Here is a 17329-nt window from a genome sequence, read left to right as displayed (position 1 = left end):
AGTTTCCATGTAGTTGAGCGGTTTTGAGTGAGTTTCTTAGTCCTGAGTTCTAGTTTGATTGCACTGTGGTCTGAGAGACAGTTTGTTATAATTTCTGTTCTTCTCCATTTGCTGAGGAGTGCTTTACTTCCAATTATGTGGTCAATTTTGGAATAAGTGCGATGTGGTGCTGAGAAGAATGTATATTCTGTTGATTTGAAGTGGAGAGTTCTATAGATGTCTATTAGGTCTGCTTGGTGCAGAGATAAGTTCAATTCCTGGATATCCTTGTTAACTTTCTGTCTTGTTGATCTGTCTAATGTTGACAGTGGAGTGTTGAAGTCTCCCATTATTATTGTATGGGAGTCTAAGTCTCTTTGTAAGTCTCTAAGGACTTGCTTTATGAATCTGGGTGCTCCTGTATTGGGTGCATATATATTTAGGAGAGTTAGCTCTTCCTGTTGAATTGATCCCTTTACCATTATGTAATGGCCTTCTTTGTCTCTTTTGATCTTTGATGTTTTAAAGTCTGTTTTATCAGAGACTAGGTTTGCAAGCCCTGCTTTTTTTTGTTCTCCATTTGCTTGGTAGATCTTCCTCCATCCCTTTATTTTGAGCCTATGTATGTCTCTGCATGTGAGATGGGTCTCCTGAATACAGCAGACTGATGGGTCTTGACTCTTTATCCAGTTTGCCAGTCTGTGTCTTTTAATTGGAGCATTTAGTCCATTGACATTTAAGGTCAATATTGTTCTGTGTGAACTTGATCCTGCCATTATGATATTAACTGGTTATTTTGCTCGTTAGTTGATGCAGTTTCTTCCTAGCCTCGATGGTCTTTACATTTTGGGATGTTTTTGCAAAGGCTGGTACCGGTTGTTCCTTTCCATGTTTAGGGCTTCCTTCAGGGTCTCTTGTAAGGCAGGCCTGGTGGTGACAAAATCTCTAAGCATTTGCTTATCTGTAAAGGATTTTATTTCTCCCTCACTGATGAAACTTAGTTTGGCTGGATATGAAATTCTGGGTTGAAAATTCTTTTCTTTAAGAACGTTGAATATTGGCCCCCATTCTCTTCTGGCTTGTAGAGTTTCTGCCGAGAGGTCTGCTGTTAGTCTGATGGGCTTCCCTTTGTGGGTAACCCAACCTTTCTCTCTGGCTGCCCTTAAGATTTTTTCCTTCATTTCAACTTTGGTGAATCAGGCAATTATGTGTCTTGGAGTTGCTCTTGTGGAGGAGTATCTTTGTGGTGTTCTCTGTATTTCCTGAATTTGAATGTTGGCCTGCCCTACTAGGTTGGGAAGTTCTCCTGGATGATATCCTGAAGAGTGTTTTCCAACTTGGTTCCATTTTCCCCCTCACTTTCAGGCACCCCAATCAGACGTAGATTTGGTCTTTTTACATAATCCCATACTTCTTGTAGGCTTTGTTCATTTCTTTTTCTTCTTTTTTCTTTTGGTTTCTCTTCTCACTTCATTTCATTCATTTGATCCTCAATCGCTGATACTCTTTCTTCCAGTTGATCGAGTCGGTTACTGAAGTGTGTGCATTTGTCACCTATTTCTCATGTCATGGTTTTCAATACTGTCATTTCGTTTATGACCTTCTCTGCATTAATTAGTCTAGCTATCAATTCTTCCACTCTGTTTTCAAGATTTTTAGTTTCTTTGCACTGGGTACGTAATTCCTCCTTTAGCTCTGAGAAGTTTGATGGACTGAAGACTTCTTCTCTCATCTCGTCAAAGTCATTCTCTGACCAGCTTCAATCCGTTGCTGGTGATGGGCTGCGCTCCTTTGCAGGGGGAGATGCGCTCTTATTTTTTGAATTTCCAGCTTTTCTGCCCTGCTTTTTCCCCATCTTTGTGGTTTTATCTGTCTCTGGTCTTTGATGATGGTGACGTACTGATGGGGATTTGGTATAGGTGTCCTTGTGACAGTCAGGACCCTCAGCTATAGGTCTGTTGGAGATTGCTTGAGGTCCACTCCAGACCCTGTTTGCCTGGGTATCAGCAGCAGAGATTGCAGAAGATAGAATATTGCTGAACAGCGAGTGTACCTGTCTGATTCTTCCTTTGGAAGCTTCCTCTCAGGGGTGTACTCCACCCTGTGAGGTGTGGGGTGTCAGACTGCCCCTAGTGGGGGATGTCTCTCAGTTAGGCTACTCAGTGGTCAGTGACCCACTTGAGCAGGCCGTCTGTCCGTTCTCAGATCTCAACCTCCGTGTTGGGAGATCCACTGCTCTCTTCAAAGCTGTCAGACAGAGTCGTTCGCGTCTGCTCAGGCCTCTGCTGTTTCCCCTGTTGTTTTTTTAGCTGAGCCCTGCCCCCAGAGGTGGAGTCTATAGAGACAGGCAGGTTTCCTTGAGCTGCTGTGAGCTCCACCCAGTTCGAGCTTCCCAGAGGCTTTGTTTACCTACTTAAGCCTCAGCAATGGCAGGCGCCCCTCCCCCAGCCTCGCTGCTGCCTTGTGGTTAGATCGCCGCAGACTGCTGTGTTAACAATGAGGGAGGTCCCGTGGTCGTGGGAACCTCCCGGCCAGGTGAGGGATATATTCTTCTGTTGTGCCCGTTGCTTAAAGCGCGGTATTGGGGTGGGAGTTACCCGATTTTCCAGGTGTTGTGTGTCTCAGTTCCCCTGGCTAGGAAAAGGGATTCCTTTCCCCCTTGCACTTCCCAGGTGAGGCGATGCCTTGCCCTGCTTCAGCTCTCGCTGGTCAGGCTGCAGCAGCTGACCAGTACGGATTGTCCGGCACTCCCTAGTGAGATGTCCCCAGTACCTCAGTTGAAAATGCAGAAATCACCGGTCTTCTGTGTCGCTCGCGCTGGGAGTTGGAGACTGGAGCTGTTCCTATTCGGCCATCTTGCTCCGCCCCCGTCGTGTTGCTCTTTTTTTTCTTCCCTGCCAGCTGCTGTGTTTTTTATGGGCACTGGATAGGGGGCGGGGTAGGCAAAAAAGGCAATTATTTGGGTGGAATAATGGGGTCAGCTGTTTTCACTTAGGGCCAAGGTTCCAGGCTTGAGGGTGAGGTTTAGCTGGGAGCCCAGCCCTTCAGGGGTCAGCTGTTTTCACTTATGGCCGATTTTCCAGTCTTGAGGGTGGGGTTTATCCGGGAGCCCAGCCATTCTGTATCACCCTCACCAGGTTGCTTCATGCTGGCCTGCAAGTGGTTCTGCTTATGCTGGCCTCTCTTGAGTCTTTCAGTTAAATCTTTATTGGATATGTATTGTGTTCTAAGAATTGTGGTAAGTGCTGGAGAGAAAGATGAGCAAAATTGTACATGGTCTTTGCTTTTCTGATTATAGACTCTTCTAAAAGTGTTAACTGTTAGCATTATAAAATGGCCCAATCATAGGCCAGATCATTCTGTTGTTCCTGTGGTGTCTAGATTTGTTAATGTTTCCATGTTACATAAGGATGGAGCAATTCTGGGTGATCATTTAGGACTCTGTATCCAGTGACACTATATGGGTATAGTACCAGTTTGGGTTGACTACTTGAAGGTGATTTGCCTCCTTCATGCCTTCATCATTTACTTCTCAGAGGTTTTCTTCATATTGCCTGAATCCAATACATTGCATCTGTTTTTGTCAAACTTTTCAATGAATTATGTATAGCAAGTCTAAATGGAGTTGCCTTAGGGTTTAGTTTCCCTCTTTACTTAGTGTTTATTTGATACAGCTCCAGGGAAGATTCCACTGGGAATGTGTGTCAGCTGGCACTTGCTCAAGCCTACAGTGAAGCTGTTATTTCATTTCTTATGTTAAGTTATTCTTAAGAGGTTGGTGTCTGGTTATCTGGTTAGAGATTTCTTAGTCCCCTACCTGTTTTCTTAGCGTTCTTTCTGGAATCTATAACCAACTCCCCAGTGGACTGTGGGTAGCCAACATGCACTCTCTTGGTAGGGCCTTGCCCACATTGAACTTTGCATTTGTTTGTAAATTTAATTAGTTTTGTATAGATTATAAATGTACTTAGCAAAAAATTTAAAAAGTGCAAAAGATAAACAGTAAAAAGAAAGTCTACTTTTTACACCTGGCTCCCAGCCACCCCATTGCCATCCCAGGAAGCAACCATAGTTACCAGTTTCTCTAACTCCAGTATTTTTTAAAATAACTTTTTATTATGTAAAATCTAAAATGTATATGGAAGAGGACAATATAAAGAACCTCCTGGTATCCATCATCTTGCTCCAACAATTACCAAAAAATAACCAAGCTTGTTGAGCTCTACTCCCACCCACTTTCTTGGATTATTTTGAAGTGGATTTCAGATGTCATACCTAGAAGATAGTGTCTCTTTTAAAAAACATATAGCCATAATACCATTTTCACACTAAAAAGCAAAAATAATTCCTTAATATCATTACATTTAAATTTTTTCAATGATTTATTTTATTTTGTTTTACAGTTTGGTTGGTTGAATAGGATCCAAACAAGGTCCACACATTGCATTTTGTTAAGTCTCGAGCCCCTTTTAATCTATAGCTCCCCTCACTTTTTTTTTCCATTTATTTGTGGAATTAACTGGGTTGTTTATTCTGTAGAATTATCCCACATTCTTCTGATTCTGTTACCAAATATAGTCTGGTGACTGTTTTTCCTGTACATTGGTATTTTGGTCTAGAGGCTTAATCAGTTGTAGGTTTAATTTTTTGGCAAAAATATTTTAGAGGTGGTATTCAGTTTTAATTTTACAGATAAGCCAGGTAAGTGCCTGGTTATTTTTCATTTGTTTGTTTTGTTTTGTTTACAACATAGTTTTTAAGTACATGGGCTCTATAGTCAGACTATCTGGGTTTGTCTCCCAGCTCCACAACTTAGTAGCTGTATGGCCTTGGGCAAGTCATATCAAACTCACTGCATTTCTCCTTATTTGTAGATTGTGGATCATAGCAGCATGTAATTCATAGTACTGTCGTGAGGAATAACCAAATTCAATATATGTAGAGCATTTTGAACAGTATCTGTCTTTGAGTAGGTATTCAGTGTACATTATTATGGTATTGTATTTTTATTTCTCCATTGTCTTGTATAGTATAGCCAGGGATGCCATATTGTTCTACACCAGGGTTCACTGTTTATCTTGTAGGCTTTTGAATGATACTTTTTATGGTGCTGTACAATGAATAGTCTGTGTGGCAATATGTAGCAGCCCATATAGTCATAAAATAAATGAACTTGTGTTGTTAAGCTGTTTTATGTTTTTCATAACACTACTATTTTATAAACAGGATTTAGTGTATATCTGGATTTCTTGTTAGCAAACTCATGTATCGCATTGCCTTTTTGTTTCTCTGCCCCTCTTCCTTGAAATATACATGTGTATGTGCCCATAGATACACACCACATGCATTTTCAAAGTCAAAGCTAAATAGTATTCCTGTTACAACCTCTCTTCCAACTGAGTGATGTGAAGATCGTGTAATTTATGCTGGTTTCCACTTAACACATCTATGGAGAGTTGAGGCTATCAGCCAGCTACCAACAAACAGGAAGTGAATCGATTATCAGCATGCCTGGGGACTGTGTAGACATGCCCATCAACCTCATGTTGTTATATGATTTGTCCTTGGGATCTGACCAAGGTTCTTGGTATTTTAATCAATATGAGATAGATACTTTAAAAATTAGGACCCCATGGTGTGACCCATGATGATCTGGACATCATTTTTGTCATCATTTTTGTCATCATTTTCTCTGTGAAAAAGAATAATATTGTGTGTGTGTCTCCTCCTTAGATCTGACATAGAAGGCATTCATGGAAAAGTATACCTTTGTATACTGCACTTGAGAGGTGGTAGGCCTATGCACGGGGAAGAAGAGATTAGGTCATTAATAAAATGGTACTCATATCCTTTCTAATTTAATAAGTCAATGTAACTTCTACAGATGTGACACCAGGGAATTAAAGAATACAAAGTTTTCTAATGCACAACTATTTCACTCATATACACACATACACGTACATACATACCCAACTAGCCAAACAATATATAATTATAGTAATCCTTTACAAGATGTCAGTTCTAGTCTTAATGAAACTAGTAGCAGGTTTAGTTCATGGAGTAGTTTAGATGGAATGTGCTTAGGAAGGTCTAACTTCAAAGAGCCTTTAGTCAGAGCCCAAGAAACTTTCTCAGCCCTCTCTGATGATTTCATTTTTCTCTTGGCTAATATATTTTATCCATCAGTGTCAGGTTGGGCCAGAAATACTTGATTTTGAGATAGGAGTCATTGATTTTTCAGGTTTTCAGAAAAATAATTACATTTATTATTGTGTATTATATATGGGGATAGAGATAGATATAGATTTGTTAATCCATATCTTCTAAAGTCCCCATATTGTTGACTAGAGTTGGCAGATGGGCCACAAGCCCAACATGTCTTTACCCAGGCTTTTTCAGGTAAACAAATGCAAGTTCAGATTCTAAGGTGCTCTTTATATATGTGTTGCCAAAGCAGACACATAAAATGCTCTTCATAAATCAACCCCTTGTATTTCCTTTCCTATGATTTAACTCATGTTTTTGTTGATACAGGCTCATTTAATATTACCTATAACCATTCACTGTATGAATGATTGCTGTTATGTTTTGTCAATACAGTGTAAATTGGCAGAGTTGGTCCTGGCAAATGCAGAAGTCACTGTAACATCTTGGCCCATCCTGCCTCATATTTTATCACTCCTCCCATATGCACTTCCTCATATTCATAGTACATATAGTATTCAAGAACTTTATGTACAGCAAAAATATTTTTACACATTTGAATTTCTTACTCAAAATACTATAACCAACAAATTTGTCACTGTGGTTTAATCACAACACAAAAACATACCACTGATACTATATGCCATGGTTATAATAAGCGCTTTGTATATTTTTGCTTATTTAAACCTCACATCATGTTTATGAGTTAGGTTTTATTATTATTCCACTTTACAGATGAAGGAAGTAAGGCACAAAATTTAAGTAAATTTCAAAAAGTAGACCCCGAATTTGAATTTAGATATTTTGACACTAGGCCAGGTGTGGTGGCTCATGCCTGTAATCCCAGCACTTTGGGAGGCCGAGGCGTGTGGATCACGAGGTCAGGAGACCGAGACCATTCTGGCTAACACGGTGAAACCCCGTCTCTACTAAAAAATACAAAAAACTAGCCGGGCGAGGTGGCGGGCGCCTGTAGTCCCAGCTACTCGGGAGGCTGAGGCAGGAGAATGGCGTGAACCCGGGAGGCGGAGCTTGCAGTGAGCTGAGATCCGGCCACTGCACTCCAGCCCCGGCGACAGAGTGAGACTCCGTCTCAAAAAAAAAAAAAAAATACAAAAAATTAGCGGGGCGTGGTGGTGGGCGCCTGTAGTCCCAGTTACTCGGGAGGCTGAGGCGGGAGAATGGCGTGAACTTGGGAGGCGGAGCTTGCAGTGAGCCGAGATCGTGCCACTGCACTCTAGCCTGGGTGACAGTGCGAGACTCCATCTCAAAAAAAAAAAAAAAAGATATTTTGATACTCATATCTATGATCTTAAACACTGCCATTTTTACTACTAAAATTGTGGCTGACTTGTTATACTTGCCACTGTTTCTTCGTTTTATACACACACACACACACACACACACACACACACACACACACACACACACACACATATATCTTGGCCCATAGAACCCAACATAGCACAGTCTAAGAGAACTTTCTGTGCTGATGGAAATGCTCCTTATATATTCTGTCCAATATTGGGAAGCACCAGGCACATGTGGCTATGAGCTTTTGAAATATGGCTAGTTAGAATAAGTAACGTTGTATTTAATAATATTTAATTTAATTAAAATTTGAAGTACCATATGTAGCTAGTAGTTGCCCTACTGGGCAGCGCAGATTCCAGCACAACACGTTACTTAGGAATGACACTCAATACGTATTTGTTAAAGGAAGGAAAGACTCAGATTTATTTCTCCAGCTCAGATCTCTCCCTTGACCTTCAGACTTATGTATATAATTTCATATTTGACACCTTCACTGAATGTCTATTAGACATTTTCAAACTGTCTATTAAACAGTTCCAAAGACATTTCCAAATAGTTCATGTCCAAAATGAACTATTGATCTTTCCCTCCAAGCCTACTCCATCCATAAGCTTCTCCATTTCAGTTTCTTCTACTCCCTCAGACTAAAACCTTTAGTCATTTATGATTTTTGACATCTAATCTATCAACAAATTCCGTAGGCTCTTATTTCAAATTATATATGTAATCTGATCACTTCTAGTCACCTCCACCAGTTTTACTAAAATTTAAGCCACAGCCATTTTTGTTCCATGTTATTGCAATAGACCTTTTATGTGTCTCTTTTCTTTGCTGTCCCTGTTACACTCTTACTGTTGTCTACACAGCAGCTAGACTGTTTTTCTGTATTCAGGTCAAGTCAGAGCAGACTATTCCTCTGTTTAAAACTCACCAGTGGTTTCTCATTTCACTCAAAGTAAAAGCAAAAGTCCTTCCAATAGCCCAAAAGCCCTATATAATAGCCTCCGCTCCCCCGTCCAATACCCTATTCTCTCTCTTGATCTCATGATTTTTAATACTCTCCCTTCTTTATTCCACTTTACTTCCACTGGCTTTCTTATTGTTTTTTTTTTTTAAGAAGGCAAAGTAAACAAATAGCTTAAGTATTTTTATTTGTTTGCAACTAAGCTTGTTAACACTATATAATGAAAATGTACAAAGAATGATATTGCAGTTTTTGGTTAGATTTAAGTTAAAGACATTCATTAATAAGGAATCTTCAAACATGAGTATTCTAGAAATTTCTCTAAGCCATCTGATCCGAATAACTGTCTCTGAGTAATACCTTACTTTGTAAGGTATTGACATGCATTTGAATTAAACTCAGATTTTTTCAAAATAAGCCCTGATTAAAAAAACTATTCTATATTCAAACTAAAAGAATATAAACAGAACTTTTCCTTTCCAGAAACAATAAAGGAAACAAGGCATTTTGTAAAATATGGTCCTGAGCAAGTCACAGTAAAAAATAAATGTATGCTTCTACCTGCTCAAAACAGAGGCTACTTTCTGTTCCTCAGTCTTGGAAACAAGGTTAAGAACAGCCTATATGTGACTTCGGGCAGGGGGTTGCCAAAACAGCTCAAGCAGTTGACCGTGGACACCTCAAATGAATTTGGGAGAACCTGACCAAAGGATCCAAATTCTATTTTTAATAACTAATACAAAGGTGAAGTGGCTCCTCCCAAGTAGCAGTGCTGCTGGGGCCTGGCCCTGGCCGAGGCCCAGGCTCAGCTCTGCGCTTACCTGTTATGCTCTCAAGCAAACCCTGATCCTTCTGCTCCAGGGAAGACCTTTTCCCTTTAGAGGTTCAATGTCCAGGGAGCTCTGTGATTGTGTGAATGAGGTGAGCGCCGACTCTGTGTGAGTATTTTAAGGCTTGGAGTCAAAGTATTTTTCTAACACGCTTAGGCAGAGTCCGTGTGTCAATGGCTCATCTCCAGTTTGTTCTAATTTCTCACCACACATTTGTAGATCTACGACCACAGACCTTTGCTATGTTATTATAATCACAGCTAATGTCCATCCTAACTTATGATTCATATTCTGTGCCTGGAAACAGTCCCTGTAGTTAACAATACAAAAACAATCTACTGTTGCAACTTATATGGTCACAAAACATTAATGATCTTCTGTAGAACAAGCAATTTTTTTTTTGTTTTTTGTTTTTATTTTTATTTTTATTTTTTTGAGACAGTCTCGCTCTGTCACCCAGGCTGGAGTGCCATGGCACGATCTTGACTCACTGCAACCTCTGCCTCCTGGGTTCAAGTGATTCTCCTGCCTCAGCCTCCTGAGTAGCTGGGACTATGGGTGCCTGCCACCATGCCCAGCCAATTTTTGTATTTTTAATAGAGACGGGATTTCACCATGTTGGCCAGGCTGGTCTCGAACTCCTGACCTCAGGTGATCCACCCACCTCCGCCTCCCAAAGTTCTGGGATTACAGGTGTGAGCCACAGCGCCCGGCCAAGCAAATGTTTTTAACCATAATTGTCATGAATTAAAAACAGAATCCCCAAGATCAAAAAAAAAATTGCACTATACAAATAATAACTTGAAATATACATACACACACTCTCATACACACTTCTTACAGAACTGTGCTTGGGGGAAGTTCCATTTGTTGAGTGCCACTGAAAGCATATTTTGCTAAACTGCTGCCCCAGGTATTTTTGTTTAGAAAATCTATCACAGTAGGGCACAGCTGTTTACTGGATGAGCAGAAAAGGAAGATATGCTTGTGGCAACCAAAAAGTTTTAAGGTCTTTCAAGTTGTATAAAATGGACCTGCAGAAATGTTTAAGTGTTCTCAGGATGCAAAGTTGGAGCTGAAATGTGTTATCAAACCAGTTGCAAAAAGTGTACAGCAGGCATCTCTTGAGGTCAAACCTGGTACCCAGATATGTGACAAAGCTTCAGGACACATGGCTTGTTGGCCTTGTCCCATACCGTTGCATAATCTGATCATGTATGGATTTCGCAAAAGATTCATTCATATTGTTCTGCTAGTTTGGTATTGAGGATTTGCTCATACTCCTCCTGAATCTTATCTTCATAGTCTAAGACATGCTCACATATTATTCCAATTTGTCAGAGGGTAAATGTGGGCTGGTCCTTCTTCATCCATGAGGAACCTGGAGAGCTAGGTGCTATGAGTGCTGAGGAGTGAGGTTGACTTTCTGAAGCACAAGCTTCACTCTGATTAAGAACAATTTCTAAATGTCTCCACCTCTGATAACGACTATATTCAGTTTTGTGTTCTGAAAAATTTGCTCTGGAATTGTAAGGCGCCGCTTGCTGCCGGGTGGGGCGGGCTGCTGCACACTTGGCGGTGGGGTCTGCGTCTGAAGCGGCGGCGGCGGCGGCGGCGGCGGCTTGGTGTCGGGGGCCTGAGGCCCGAAGTGGGGCCGGGCAGAGAGGCGCAGCGCCACCGCTTCGGGGGAGCAGGGACTCAGCAGCTTAGTCCCAAAGTCCATGGGCCGCTTCAGCGTCGCCCAGTTCGCCAGGTCACTGAGGGGCCAGGGACCGGGAGTGGACTGGGGGTAAGTGCGGCCTAAGCTCCGGCTCCTCAGTGGGGCTTGCCAGCCAAGCCCTATTGTTTCCTTTTCTATTGAGATCCAAAGCCAATCCTTATTATTTGTGTATTCTGTATTAGTGAATTTTCCTAGCATTTAAATTTATTTGTCACCCCTGGTATATTTATACTTCCTTGTATAAGCCACCCCTGGCTTGTCTACTTTGTTAATTTTTTCAAAAAATTGTGGTTCTAACATTAGATCTGTTTTTCTATTCTCTACCTCATTAATTTATGCCCTTATGTTACTATTTTCCTTTCTTTTCGTTTGCTTTGTTGTTTCTTTCGCCTTTTTAGCTAAGAATGTAATTCATTTTTTAATTTTTATTTTATTGATGAACATGTTTAACTTAGTGAATTTTCCTTTAATCGCCTCATTAAATGTATCCCGCAGATTTTGATATGTAGTGTTTTCATGATCATGTTTTAAAGACATTCTATGATTTTAATTTGTATTTCTTTCTTTAAAGAATTATTTAAGAGAAAGCTTATAATTTTCCATGCGGAATGGACTTAAAAAGTGATTTTTAGCTTTATTGTAGTATTATTATTAGACAATGTTTATAACATGTCAACTTTATGGAACTTACTGATGTTTTCTTTGTAACCTAATATATGATCACTTTTTGTGAGTGTTTCATGTGCAACTGAGAAGTGTAGCCTCTAGTACCAGGGCATAAAATTTGATATATATCTGTAGATTGTTATTTAGGTCTTCTACATCTTTACTTATTGTTTATCCACTTGATTTGTTGTTTAATGAAAATGATGTCAAAGTTTCTTATTTTTAGTGTGCTTTTTTATACATCTCCTGTATTTTTGCTTTATAAAGGTGGTGGCTGTATTACTTGATGCACAGATATTCATATATCTTTATTTGGAGAATGGCTTTTAGCATTTTAAGTGTTCTGTGTGGCTGGGCGCAGTGGCTCTTGCCTGTAATCCCAGCACTTTGGGAGGCTGAGGCGGGCGGATCACTTGAGGCCAGGAGTTCAAGAATAGCCTGGCCTGGCTTAAATGGTGAAACCCCGTTTCTACTAAAAATACAAAAAATAGCAGGGTGTGGTGGGCGCCTGTAGTCCCAGCTACTCAGGAGGCTGAGGCATGAGAATCACTTGAACCTGGGAGGCGGAGGTTGCAGTGAGCCGAGATTGCACCACTGTGCTCCAGCCTAGGCCACAGAGCAAAACTCCCTCTCAATAAATAAATAAATAAATAAATAAATAAATAAATAAATAAATAAATAAATAAAAGTGTTCTTTGTTTAATTTAATGCTTTTTGACTTGAAATCTATTTTATCTGATATTGATTCCATTTGCCTGGTAGACTTTTGACCATTCCTAAATTTTCCTCTTTTGCTTCACATTCCTTTAAACTTCCAATCTTCACAGGGTATCTCTCCCTTATTTTTTGCCACTTTTTCTCTTACAAATGATACCTTTCAAAGTCTGCCTTTTGAAAACTGCATAGAAAGCTCTTCCCCAAGGCTCTAATCTACCAGTTTGTCATTATTTTTGTGCTTTTTGTGGACTTTGTCTTTCTGGTTGTGATTTCAGATTAATCTTAGGCTACTAGCCCCTTCTTTTCTCATTAACACTCCTGTTTCAGCATTGTCCTTGCTCTCTGGAAAGACTTGTAGAGGGAATATGAGTGATAGCTTGCTGGGATTTCTTTTTTTTTTCTTCTTACAATTTAATATTTAAGTGTTTTGTTATATAGGTGTTTTCTTTCTTTTTGTTATGTGAAGGGCATGGCTTTATGTACTTTCATGTTGTTCTGGTGGCTCTATATTGTTTTGTAGAGGATGTGTTTGGAAATTTTGATTTACATAGTCACCATTGTCTTAACATAATATTTTCCATAGGGTTAAAAATACTTTGTAAATATATTTTTTTATTGTTATACTTTAAGTTCTAGGGTACATGTGCACAACATGCAGGTTTATTACATATGTATACATGTGGCATGTGTAAATATTTTAATAGCTATATGATACTATGATACAAAAATATACCAATAATTTTTCCAATAATTTCTCTCTTTAGCATGTTAGTTTTTTTCCTTTTATGTGATGACATATTTGTGCATAAGTTAATTCCACTACATACTTTGGGTAGATTTGCCAAAATATAATTTTTGCCTCAAGGTTATAAATATTATTAATAATCTTGACATAGTTTGAACACAGGGAGAATCAATTGGCATATGGATATATATTAAGCTGCTAACTAGGGTAGCCTCCATCCTTTTTTCAGGTAGCACCTTTCTCTTTTACATATATATCATGAGCCTGGCCTGAAATAGCTAGTAGGTACCAGTGTGGCTATTTCTGGTGTTTACAGCCAGCATCTCTGTTGAGTGATAGAATTTTGTGCCAATACTAGTTATTAAGTATTTGGAGATCTTCCACCTCCACAGATTATAAATTTGTTATTCTGTGGTTGGATTTTCTTTACTTAGGACACACACTTGTCTTATATTCAGTGATAACAAAAGGACAAATGGCCTTTCTTTCAGCTGTCCTTTAGTCTGGCATCCCTGGGTTTTATAATTGAAGAAGAGGGGTGATGTTTAAGAACCTAAAATACAACTGGCAAGACCTTAACTTGGAGAAACTAATTAATCCTCACATTAGTCATTACTGCTTTCGTGGCTTATGTCAGAGCGTGATGGGCTTATTTCTGCCCACGCTTTCTGTTAGTCACTTGTTTTTCCTCTCACTTGATCTGTTTTATCAACTGCAATTAATCAAAGCTAGGCTTACTATTCATGCAACTAGATTTTTCTCAGTAATATTATATTATCTACCATTTCCTGAATTAACTGAGACACTCTGACATGATCTGTGTACTTTAGGTGAGCCATTGTAACTTTCTGTAGTTGTTTTGTTTGGTTTGCCTCTGAATGTAAAAATAGCATTTTGTTCTCATTTGAGAGTGGTGGTTAGAATCTTTACCAATATATTTTCTATGGTTATTTTTACTTTCAATCTTTTTATTCATCACATTACATGGTAGATGGCTTAGCAATATTTATACAGTAATTCCACAAACCAGCCTCATCCTAGAATCACCTTTGAGACATTATTATTTTTTTTAAAATACAAACTGCCAGGCCTCATCATGGACCCAATGAATTAATCTCTTATATTGGGATCCAGAGATCTGCATTTTAAACATCTGCCCAAGTGACTCTCATGCAATTTGGTACCTGACTGTAGACTTATTTTTGAGATGCAAAGTTTAATGCATACCCAACCAAATCATGACCCCAGTGCAGCTCTTAAGTGGTCATCTCTGTGCTAGTTTTTAGAGCTTGTCGCCCTTGCTGTATATACATGGCATGCTCCAGGGTGCATTTAAAGCTTTATTTTCTCCATATGTTTAGAAAGTCATTCCTTAACCCAATAACCTATTAAAATTCACTTATGTTTTATTTGTATTATTTAGTGGTTGTATTTTACATTTTATCTCCTCCATGCACTTGAAATTGAATATGTTGTTTGGTTGTGAAATAGAGATCTAACTTATTTTTTCCCAAATAGTTAATTGTGTATGTCCCATTTTTTGAACAATTCTGCTTTTTTCCCACCAATTGAAAATGCTGCTTTTATTGTACATTAAGTTCTTACATTTATACGATGGTCTTATCCTGAGATTTCATTTTTTCCACTGGCCTAACTATTCTTATACTACTATGACCATGCCACATCATTAATCATTTTCCTTTTGAGTAGCACGAAGTTTCCACAATTACTGTTTAAAAAATGTTTCACTCATTTTGCTAGTTTATTATTCCATGTAAACTTTAGAATTATTTTATCACATTCCAGAAAATTAGCTTGTTGGCATTTTGACTACAATTATACTAAAGCTATTAATTAATTGGAATCAAGTTGAAACATGCGATATTTAGTCTTTCTATCCAGGATCACAAAATTTTGTTTTTCATTTACAGAAGTCTTTTTGTGTGTAATACTTTTATTTATATTATTTCTGAGACTTAAATAAATCACTCTTTCTCCTCTCTCCTCTGTCTCCCACACACATACACATACAGTGCCACTATTTTTTCTATTACAATTTTGAGATGTCTATTACTAATATATAGGATGCTTATGATTTTTATATCTTCATTCACTGACCAGGAATTTTAACAAGCTTTCTTGTTAATGTTAAAAACATTATCAATAGGTCTAAGTATGGTGGCTCATGCTTGTAATCCCAGCACTTTGTGAAGCCAATGCGAGAGGATCTCCTGAGTCCAGGAGTTCTAGACCAGCCTGGGCAACATAATTAGACCCCATCTCTACAAAAATAAAAAGTACAAAAATTGCTGGGCATGGTGGTGCGAGCCTATAGTCCTAGCTAGTTGAGAAGCAGAGGAATGAGGGGCCCTTGAGCCCAGGAGTTTGAGGCTGCAGTGAGCCATGACCACACCATTGCACTGCAGCCTGCGTGACAGAGTGAGACCCTTTCTAAAAAAAACAAAAACAAAAAAAGTATCGGTAGCTTCTCTTGCATTTTTCAGTTAGACAGTTATATGATAGGTAAATAATGATTATTCTGTCTCCTTTCCAATGGATTTAACTTTTCTGTTTTTGTTTCTTTTTAAAATTACATCGAGAACCCAGTTCCTCACCACCTTTGCTGTTCATTACACTCAGTGAAGAGTGTTTTTAAAAGTATCAGGACTCACCTGAATCAGAGATTCTACTTTACCTGATGTAGGGGGAACCTGGGTATTGTCATTTTTAAAAGCCTCTCAGATGTTTCTAGAAGCTGTGTTTGAGAACCATTGTTCTAGACACTCTGACCAAATGATAAGTAGTACTAGTGATAGCAGACATCCTTTTCTGGCTTCTGATCATAAGCTTCTAGTATTGCACCATTAATGGTGATATGAGCTGATCATTTGAGATTGACTCAATGGTGTGTTGGAGGCAGCTGGTACCTGCTCAAAAAGTGTAACTATACACATATTTTCCCAACTTCACATTCATTGACATTATATTGATCACTTCAAATCAGCCATGGTTGATTCACATGGAAATTGACAAATGCTAAAATCAGCACTCTCCACCTTCTGTGTCGACCTGTTCATTATTTACCAGCACATCACAGTAGATCTTTATTAGCTTATAGAAGTATTCTTAAAAAAAAAAGTATTCTTTTATTATTAGGCTAAGAATAATTTTTGTCCTTCGTTATCATTTGTATTTCATTGCAGCCACCTTTTAATCACATTGTCATCTTCTATCAGCCGAGTTCTAAAACCTTGTGTTTCTCACTGTAAATGCTTTTTTCCAGAGGGATTCCTGTATTCTGATTCTTCAGAGAGTTTTCCTTCTATTAAACTACACTGACTTTTCCTAAACCTAATAACTCTTTTTATGGAGGAAACTTTTTTTCTTCTTCATCCTCCCTTCTGCTACCCTTCCTGTCCTCTGATACTCACCAATCTGCTCTCTATCTTCATGAGATCCACAGACCTAAGAATCTGTTTAGTTTGTTCTTTTGATTGGTTTATAGACAAGCAAGAGTCATATTTGAGTTTGTAAGATATCAGCGTGAGTTCTTGCATAAAAATTTCAGATACAAATGAGTAAAAAAATTTAAAAATCTTCCAATAATTACTGCTGTGGTGAGCCACGGATTCAGAAGGTAGGGTGTTTCGGTGGAAAAGAGTGGTTCACAGTGACCAACCTAGAGGAACAGATGGACTGCATGTTCTTCAGGTAATCCTGTATGAATACTGTCTTGTCACAAAGATGTATGTAAGAATAACAGACTATGGCCGGGCACAGTGGCTCACGCCTGTAATCCCAGCACTTTGGGAGGCCGAGGCTGGTGGATCACTTGAGGTCAGGAGTTCAAGACCATACTGGCCAATATGGTGAAACCCCACCTCTACTAAAAATACAAAAATTAGCTGGGTGTGGTGGCACACACCTGTAATCCCAACTACTCAGGAGGCAGAGGCACGAGAATCGCTTGAACCTGGGAGGCAGAGGTTGCAGTGAGCGGAGATTGCACCACTGCACTCCAGCCTGGGCAACAGAGTGAGAGACTGTCTCAAAAAAAAAAAAAAAAAAAAAAAAAAAAAAAAAAAAAAAAAAAAAATTACAGACTATAAAGCTGGAATTACTATTCTCTGAGAAGTAATTATAATGTACAAATCATCGTCTAGTCAGATGAATGTAGACCAACATGCTAT

At 39.0% G+C, this 17329-nt stretch overlaps 1 protein-coding gene and 1 pseudogene across 1 annotated transcript in view; one reads left to right on the top strand and one right to left on the bottom strand.

The window, feature by feature from the left end:
- OPHN1 (oligophrenin 1) overlaps positions 1 to 17329 on the top strand; it is a 407359-nt gene that overhangs the window by 304005 nt on the left and 86025 nt on the right. The window lies entirely within an intron of this gene.
- On the bottom strand, positions 10326 to 13161 carry LOC104653769 (annotated as a pseudogene).

The sequence above is a fragment of the Rhinopithecus roxellana genome, chromosome 7 (genome assembly GCF_007565055.1).
Source record: "Rhinopithecus roxellana isolate Shanxi Qingling chromosome 7, ASM756505v1, whole genome shotgun sequence".
In the NCBI taxonomy this organism is placed as follows: Eukaryota; Metazoa; Chordata; class Mammalia; order Primates; family Cercopithecidae; genus Rhinopithecus; species Rhinopithecus roxellana.
This window is presented reverse-complemented; position numbering and strand designations above follow the sequence as displayed.